Below are 9,409 nucleotides of genomic sequence, written 5' to 3' on the forward strand. Positions count from 1 at the left end.
GCCGCCCGGTGCCACGGCGCCGCGCGCGACCCGAGCCGACGCCGCCCCGGTCGCCGCCCCTCGCCGCCTCCTCCCTCACCGGCCGGCGTGCCTCCCCTCGCCAAGTCCGGCGATGTTCCGGCGGTGAACAGTAACTCCGGCGACCTCGTAATCCGCGCAGATCTCAAATCTGAAATCCTAACCCTAGGTCGTTTTTTTGCTAAGTCCCAGAATTTTTACTTCATATGCTCCTGTTCGAGGCCCCGTAACTTTGCGTCCGTAGCTCCGAATTGGGCATATAGCATATCAAAATGTTCACGTCAGAGAGTACATCATTTCATCCCACTGCATAATTTTCAATTGAGATCATCTTGATGTCCGAAATGCTGTTAGAAGAGGGATACTTGAGTTAATTGTCAGATCTGTTACTCCGTTTAGCACTTTTGTCATTTTTGCCATGATTAATGTGTGCATGCTATGGCCGTGAGTTGTTAATATGTTTTGTTAAGGGTTTTGTCATCTTTCCAGAGGTGCAACCCATATATTTTTAGTATGTGTGTGGTGACTTGTGCAAGCTTGCAAAGTGGTGCACTTGCTAATTCTGTTTTCAGGGACTTAGTAATTTCACTAAGTCCTGGATTGTTTATCTCATGATGCCATATGTTCATGTTGTTTCCTAGTGATCCGTGCCTCTTTTGAGGATGATCAGTAAGGGAGTTTTGTTAATCTTGTAGTTATCTATCCATCCTTGTCTTTGTTTGCAATTATGGAGCAACCTATCTTGAGTCAATCGAGCTCTACTTTTGCTTCGTTGCGAATTTGGGCAGATCGTCAACTTGTTTGCGATTTTGCCGATGTTATTGTAGTTGATCCGTGCATGCTATGTTATTGTTCTTGCCATGTCTAGCTTGTATTTTGTGCCTTATTGATGGATGTATGCTTGTCTTGCCATGACTTGCACCGTGGTGAGTGCATCGAGCTCGTAAACATGCCTTCGTGAGTTATGTTTCAGCATGTCCCTGTTTTCACTGTCTGAAAACTGATTATGTTTTTGCTATGTTCATGTGCTTGTTAGTATATTTTGTGGTCCCTTTTGGCTCAAGGTTACTAAGGGACTTTTGTTAAGCTTGTTGAGTAGCTGCATGCCATGTCTTTCTTTGTCATGTTCAGGTCCTGTAGCTTGTTGTTTTGTTGGTCCGAAGATGGCTATATGATCTGAAATTCCAGACAAGTGTTAATTTCACAAAGTCTGAGATCTGTTTTACCATTTGCGTTTTTGCCATGCTTGTTTGAACCTCCAATTGGATGAATTGACCGTAGCTCACTGCTAGACTTTTGTTAAGCATCTTGTGTGCATCCCTGCCATGTATTTTGTTGTCATGTTTGGGTGCTGTAGAATGTTCATCTCATTGCATTTAGATGCCTACTTGCTGTAAATCGCAGACCGGTGTCATTTTTGAATCGCTTGCCATTTCCAAACCGTAACTCCGATTCCGGCGTTCTTTATATCGTTTTCAAGCGATTTTATCTCATCTTTCAGGTGGCACACTTGGAATTCCAAGTTGAGGCCAGGTTCATGCATTTCCTGTCATATCTTGCATTTGGCATCCCGCATCGCATCCCGCATAGCATATCATCGTTTCATCATATTGCTTGTTCTTGCACATGGTTAATTGTATCCTTGTTTCTTGTTTGTCTTGTTTGGCTAGAGCCGGGAGACAAGTTCACTAACGAGGAGCCTGTTGAGTTTGCTTTCGAGGATCCAGTCAACTCTGACAGCTGTGCAGGCAAGATGATCATACCCTCGATATCACTACTATCTTTGCTATGCTAGTTTGCTCGCTCTTTTGCTATGCCATTGCTACGATGCCTACCACTTGCTTGCAAGCCTCCCAAATTGCCATGTCAAACCTCTAACCCACCATGTCCTAGCAAACCGTTGATTGGCTATGTTACCGCGTTGCTCAGCCCCTCTTATAGCGTTGCTAGTTGCAGGTGAAGATTGGAGGCTGTTCCTTGTTGGAACATTTATGTATTTTTGGGATATCATTATATTGCTATGTTATCTTAATGCATCTATACACTTGGTAAAGGGTGGAAGGCTCGGCCTCTCGCCTAGTGTTTTGTTCCACTCTTGCCGCCCTAGTTTCCGTCATATCGGTGTTATGTTCCCGGATTTTTGCGTTCCTTACGCGGTTGGGTTATAATGGGAACCCCTTCATAGTTCGCCTTGATTAAAGCTTTTCCAGCAATGTCCAACCTTGGTCTTACCATTTGTCACCTAGCCTCTTTTCCCTCGGGTTTCCGGAGCCCGCGGGTCATCTTATTTAAACCCCCCCGGGCCAGTGCTCCTTTGAGTGTTGGTCCAAACTAGAGTCCTGTGCAGCGCCCCCTCGGGAAACTCGAGGTTTGGTTTTAGTTGTATGGAGCGCTCATCTGAGTGTGCCCTGAGAATGAGATATGTGCAGCTCCTATCGGGATTTGTTGGCACATTCGGGCGGTGTTGCTGGTCTTGTTTTAACCTGTCGAAGTGTCTTGGATTACCGAGATACCGAGTCTGATCGGAACATCTTGGGAGGAGGTCTATTCCTTTGTTGACCGTGAGAGCTTGTCATGGGCTAAGTTGGGACTCCCCTGCAGGGATTTGAACTTTCGAAAGCCGTGCCCGCGATTATGGGCAGATGGGAATTTGTTAATGTCCGGTTATAGATAACTTGAACCTTAACTTAATTAAAATGAATCAACTGAGTGTGTTACCGTGATGGCCTCTTCTTAGCGGAGTCCGGGAAGTGGACACGGTGTTGGACTAATGTTTGTGCAGGTTGTTCTCTAGCTTCTCGCTCGTGCTTTGCCTCCTCTTCTCGCTCTCTTTTGCAAATAAGTTAGCCACCATATTTGCTAGTCGCTTGCTGCAGCTCCACTCATATTTAACCTCTTGCCATTCCTATAAGCTTAAATACTGTTGATCGCGAGGGTACGAGATTGCTGAGTCCCTGTGGCTCACAGATTACTATTACACGAGATGTAGGGCCTGATGATTCCGCTCCAGGAAACGCGTATGAGCTCAAGTGGGAGTTCGACGAAGGCTCTCAACGATACTACGTTTCCTTTCCCGATGATCAGTAGTGGTGCCCAGTTGGGGGTGATTGGGACCGTGTCGCATGTTGGGTTCTCTTTTATTTTGGCGCTGTAGTCGGGCCATGAGTGTTTGGATGATGTAATGTTATTTATGTACTTGATTGACGTGGCGAGTGTAAGCTAACTATGCTATCTCCCCTTTTATTATTATTACATGGGATGTTGTGAAGATTGCCTAACTTGCGACATATGCCTTCAATGCGATTATGTCTCTAAGTCGTGCCTCAACACGTGGGAGCTATAGTCGCATCGAGGGTGTTATAAGTTGGTAATCAGAGCCTTCCCCGACCATAGGAGCCCCATTGCTTGATCGTTTTTAGCGGCCGAGTTGTGTCTAGAAAAATGTTTTGAGTCTTTTAGGAATTATATATCGGAGAGATTAGGAATTCTTTTTACTTCCCAGTCTCCTCATCGCTCTGGTAAGGCTTCCTGACGTAGAGTTTTGACTCTTCTCTTCTCAAATTTCACTAAAAAAAATTTTAGGATCACGCGGGTATCTTGGAATCGTTTCGATGGTTTTATGATGAGAACATTGTCTTGGTGCCTCTTGTCAGGGGTTTAGTGGAAGTGTCCTGGGGAGTTGAGCTCTGAGGTGTTGTCATCATAATTTTATCATTGCAGTTCTAGAATACCTGAGTCTAGTACGCCGACATCGAAAATCTCTTTTATGCAGTTCGTTGGTGAGATAACCTCGACGCGACCCAGTACCGGGGCGGGAGTTCGGGAGTATCGCCATAACTTGTATAACGGATGCTTTTCGAGGGTTGAGGTAGATGGCTTCCGAAGGTTTCTTGGTTATGTGTTGAAGGATGGATACAGCTGGATGTAGGATTTGCTAGTTTGGGTGAGATATTATGCTTCCCCTGTATCCCCAACACCTAATTGCATAACCAAAAAGGTTCGGGAGTTTCATAGGTGGGAATTCTAGTAGCTCTAGTTTTTCTTCCACGGATATTGGTTTGAGATTGGGATTTCTTACCGATTATTCGTTCTTGATCCGTACCTTGTTGATTTATTTCTGTACCTTAATTCTACGTGGCTTCTCAATTTATGGATATGTGACCATTTCAAGAGGAATGCATTCGTTCATTTTGTTCGGATGTGAAGACTATATGTTGCAATTTTCATTCCATTGGATTCAGCTTCAATATTTGTCTATCAATGTGCTAATGGTGGTCAACCTCTTCAGGATGGCTCCTCCAACGCGCACGACTCCAAATCCTGACCCGCCACCACCTCCACCTCCTCCAGAGGCATGGCAAGCTGTGATGGCCGCAACCAATGCAAATACACAGTTGATCATGCAAATTCTTCAAGAGCACAATCAAGGCAGACAAGGGAATCAAGGCAGCAATTAGAGTCACTTTGCTACACTCAACCAGTTCCTTGCTAACGGGCCAAAGACTTTCAGCAATTGTGTTGAGGCAACCGATGCTGACGATTGGCTTGTGGATCTGTGTAAGCATTTTGAGTGCAGTAACGTCAGGCCTGAGGACTTTGTCAAGTTCGCTTCCTTCCAACTCAAAGATCAAGCTGCAGAATGGTTCCAGCAGTACAAGGACTCCAGAGGTGGACGTGTTATCACTTGGGATGATTTCCGTCGAGATTTCCGAGCTCATCATATTCCGCAGAGCGTGGTTGAAAGCAAGCGTGAGGAATTCCGCAATCTGAAGAAAGGCTCTTTGTCTGTCTATGACTACAACAAGTTGTTTCAGAAGCTCGCCCGTTTTGCCAAGCAGGACGTCCCTGATGAGAAGAGCATGATATACCAGTTCAGGGGTGGTCTCAGAGAAGATATCCAGCTCGCTCTTGTTCTCTTCGAGCCCTTGAGATACGATGAGTTCTACAACATGGCATTGAAGCAAGAGGCTGCTCAGTTGAGGTGTGATGCTTCCAAGAAGCGAGTCAGAGATGCTACTCCTTCTTCCTCTACTCAAGTGGCCAAGCAGCAGAAGTTCTGGCTTCCTCCTCCTCCGTTCCGTCAGCCGTTTCAGCAGAAGAGAAAAGGTGGCAGTGGTTCTTCCCACCCACCCAACCCTGGTTTTCAGAACAAGACTTCATCTCAAGCTCCAAGATCGAGTGCTCCGTATCACCGTCCGCTTTCAGAGGTCACATGCAACAAGTGCCAACAGAAGGGTCACTATGCCAACAAGTGTCTCAACCAGAGGCGTCTTCCTCCTCCTCCTCCTGTCAGATCGGCAAGTACAGTTGTGGTCAAGCATAACCCCAAGTTCGCCAAGATCAATATGGTGAATGCAGCTCAGGCAGAGGACTCACCAGATGTGATCATGGGTAACCTTCCTGTTAATGATATTCCTGCAAAAGTTCTTTTTGACACGGGTGCATCGCATTGCTTCATTTCCAAACCTTTTGCATCAAAGTATGAGTGTGATTATCAGTATCTGCAAAGTTCCTTGCAAATTGTGTCACCGGGCAAGCAGATGACAGCTAACACCTGCGTCCTTGAGGTTACTATCACATTGGGTGACTACAAGTTCCTTTCTTCCCCAATTGTTCTTGGTAACTCGGATATTGATCTTATTCTCGGAATGGATTGGCTTTCTAAGCACAAGGCACATCTTGATTGTGCTGCCAGGCAGATTCAATTGACTCATTCGTCTGAGGATGTAATTGTATTTGCCGCTCGGGATAATACCATTCGTCTGTTTTCTCTCAACGAGAAGGGTGAATTGGATGCCATCTCTCGAATTCCAGTCGTTTGCGAATATCAAGACGTCTTTCCAGAAGAGCTCCCAGGAATGCCTCCGCACCGGCCAGTTGAATTCGTTATTGGTATTGAGCCCGGCACGGAACCTGTGTGCAAACGTCCTTACAAGCTCGGTCCTGAAGAATTGAAGGAGCTGAAGAAGCAACTCGATATGCAAGAGAAAATGGGTCTAATCCGGCCTAGTTCTTCTCCATGGGGTTGTGGTGTTCTTTTTGTGAAGAAGAAGGATGGAACGGACCGACTTTGTGTTGATTACCGTCCAGTGAACAAGAAGACCATCAAGAACAAATACCCACTTCCCAACATCAATGAGCTATTCGAACAACTCAAAGGTGCCCAAGTATTCTCCAAGCTTGATCTCCGTATGGGTTATCACCAGATTCGCATTCAAGAAGAAGATATTCCCAAGACAGCATTCAGAACAAGCTTTGGTTCATATGAATACACTGTCATGTCTTTTGGCCTCGCCAACGCTCCTCCGCCATTCTCTCGCATGATGAACTTCATCTTCAACGCCTACACCAATGACTTCGTTTTGGTCTATCTCGACGACATTCTGGTTTTCTCCAAGAACAAGGAAGATCATGCCAAGCATTTGCGTTTAGTTCTTGATAAGCTCAGAGAACATCAGTTCTACGCCAAGTTCTCCAAGTGTGAATTTTGGCTTGATGAGGTTCTTTATCTTGGTCATATCATCTCTGCCAAGGGCATTGCCGTGAATCCTGAGAAGGTGTCTGCAATTGTGAATTGGGAACCTCCTCCAAACGTGAAGCAACTCTGCAGTTTTCTCGGTCTTGCAAGCTATTGCGAAGATTCGTTGAAAACTTTTCTAAGATCGCGAAGCCTCTCTCTAATCTTCTTCAGAAGCACGTCAAGTACGTTTGGTCTCCGGAGTGCGATATTGCTTTCAACACTTTGAAAGAGAAGTTGATCACTACTCCAGTTCTGACTCCGCCTGATGAATCCAAGCCGTACGAGGTCTTTTGTGATGCCTCTCTCCAAGGTCTTGGTGTAGTATTGATGCAAGAAAAGAAAGTTGTTGCTTATACATCTCGCCAGTTGAAGCCTAATGAGAAGAACTACCCTACTCACGATCTCGAGTTGGCGGCAGTTGTGCATGCTCTTTTGACTTGGAGACATCTTCTATTGGGAAGAAAAGTGGACATTTTCACTGATCACAAGAGTCTCAAGTACATCCTCACTCAGCCTAATCTCAACCTCAGGCAAACTCGATGGGTCAAAATGATTCAAGAGTATAATCCGAGTATCGAGTATACTCCAGGCAAGGCCAATGTGATTGTTGACGCTTTGAGCAGAAAGGCTTACTGCAACAGTCTGATTCTCAAGCCTTATCAACCCGAGCTTTGTGAAGCTTTCCGCAAACATAACCTGCAAGTTGTTCCTCAAGGTTTCCTCGCCAACCTTCAAGTCTCTCCTACCTTAGAAGACCAGATTCGCCAAGCTCAGCTTCTTGATGCTATGGTGAAAAAGGTGAAGATTGGGATTGCCAAGAGCCAGTCCAAGTACAAGTGCTACCACCTTGATGACAAGGACACTCTCTTCTTCGAGGATCGTATCTTTGTGCCCAAAGGTGAACTTCGTAAAGTGATCATGAACGAGGCTCACAATTCTCTCCTCTCCATCCACCCTGGGAGCACGAAGATGTATCAGGACCTTAAGCAAGCTTATTGGTGGACTCGAATGAAGCACGAGATCGCTCAATTCGTGAATGAATGTGATGTCTGCAGAAGAGTGAAGGCAGAACACCAAAGGCCAGCTGGTCTCCTCCAACCTCTTTCCATTCCAGAATGGAAGTTTGACCACATTGAAATGGACTTCGTGACTGGGTTTCCAAAGTCCAAGCGTGGCAATGATGCTATATTTGTTGTCATTGACAAACTCACCAAAGTGGCTCATTTTCTGCCTATCAAAGAGTCGATCACTGCAGCTCAATTGGCGGAACTCTATACCTCTCGAATTGTCTCTCTGCACGGTATTCCTCAAGTGATCTCTTCAGACCGTGGCAGCATCTTTACCTCGAAGTTTTGGGATTCTTTCCAGAAGGCCATGGGCACTAACATCCGCTTCAGCACAGCTTTCCATCCTCAAACAAGCGGTCAAGTCGACCGTGTCAACCATATTCTTGAAGATATGCTAAGGGCTTGTGTGATCTCCTTCGGCCTGAAGTGGGAGGATTGTCTTCCTTATGCTGAATTCTCCTACAACAACAGTTTTCAAGCAAGTTCGGGCAAGGCCCCTTTTGAAATTCTGTATGGCAGGAAGTGCCGTACCCCTCTCAACTGGTCTGAAACCGGTGAACGTCAGCTTTTGGGTAATGACTTAATCACAGAGGCAGAAGAAATGTGCAAAGTCATTCGTGATAACCTCAAAGCAGCCCAATCCCGCCAGAAGAGCTACTATGATAGTAAGCACTGTGATTTGGCTTTCGAGATCGGAGATCATCTTTACCTCCGTGTCTCTCCTATGAAAGGTACTCGTCGCTTCGGTATGAAAGGGAAGCTTGCTCCTAGATACGTGGGACCTTTCAAGATTGTCAGCAAGAGAGGCGACCTCGCCTATCAACTCGAGCTTCCTTCAAACTTTGCAAATGTTCATGACGTGTTCCATGTCTCTCAGCTTCGAAAGTGCTTCAAGACTCCTGACCGCACCGTCAACTTCGAGGACATTGAGCTCCAAGAAGATCTCTCTTATCGTGAGCACCCAGTTGCTATTCTTGAAGAGACAGAACGCAAGACTCGCAACAAGTCAATCAAATTTCTCAAAGTCAAGTGGTCACACCATTCCGACCGTGAAGCTACCTGGGAACGCGAGGATCACCTCCGTTCTGAGTACCTGGCGTTCTTTCAGTCCTAGATCTCGGGACGAGATCTTTTCGTAGTGGTGGAGTGTTGTAACACCCCGGATGTAACTTTCCCTATTTGTACTCCAACTCTTGCCGTTTCCGGCATTAAGTTATATTTATTTCCTCGGGTTCGGGTCTTTGTCTCCATGTGTTGTTATCGTTGTCATGCATCTCATATCATGTCATCATGTGCATTGCATTTGCATACGTGTTCGTCTCATGCATTCAAGATTTTTCCCCGTTGTCCATTTTGCATTCCGGCGCTTCGTTCTCCTCCGGTGGTCATTTCTAGCTTTCTTTCGTGTGTGGGGTTTAAACATTTCCGGATTGGACCGAGACTTGCCAAGCGGCCTTGGTTTACTACCGGTAGACCGCATGTTAAGTTTCGTACCATTTGGACTTCGTTTGATAGTCCAACGGTTAACCGTGGGACCGAAAAGGCCTCGTGTGTGTTGCAGCCCAACACCCCTCCAATTTGGCCCAAAACCCACCAAACTCTGCTCCATGTCCTAGAGCGTTCGATCACAATCGCGTGGCCGAAAACCGCACCTCATTTGGACTCTCGTAGCTTCCTCTAGGCCTATATATACACCCCTCCGTTTTCGGATCTTCGTCCTCCCCGAAACCCTAAAACTGCACCCCCTGCCGACGGACACGTCCGATTCGGGCCGGACGTGTCCGCCACCGCCCGCCGCCGGCAC

The sequence above is a fragment of the Triticum aestivum genome, chromosome 4A (assembly GCF_018294505.1).
Source record: "Triticum aestivum cultivar Chinese Spring chromosome 4A, IWGSC CS RefSeq v2.1, whole genome shotgun sequence".
NCBI classification, from domain to species: domain Eukaryota; kingdom Viridiplantae; phylum Streptophyta; class Magnoliopsida; order Poales; family Poaceae; genus Triticum; species Triticum aestivum.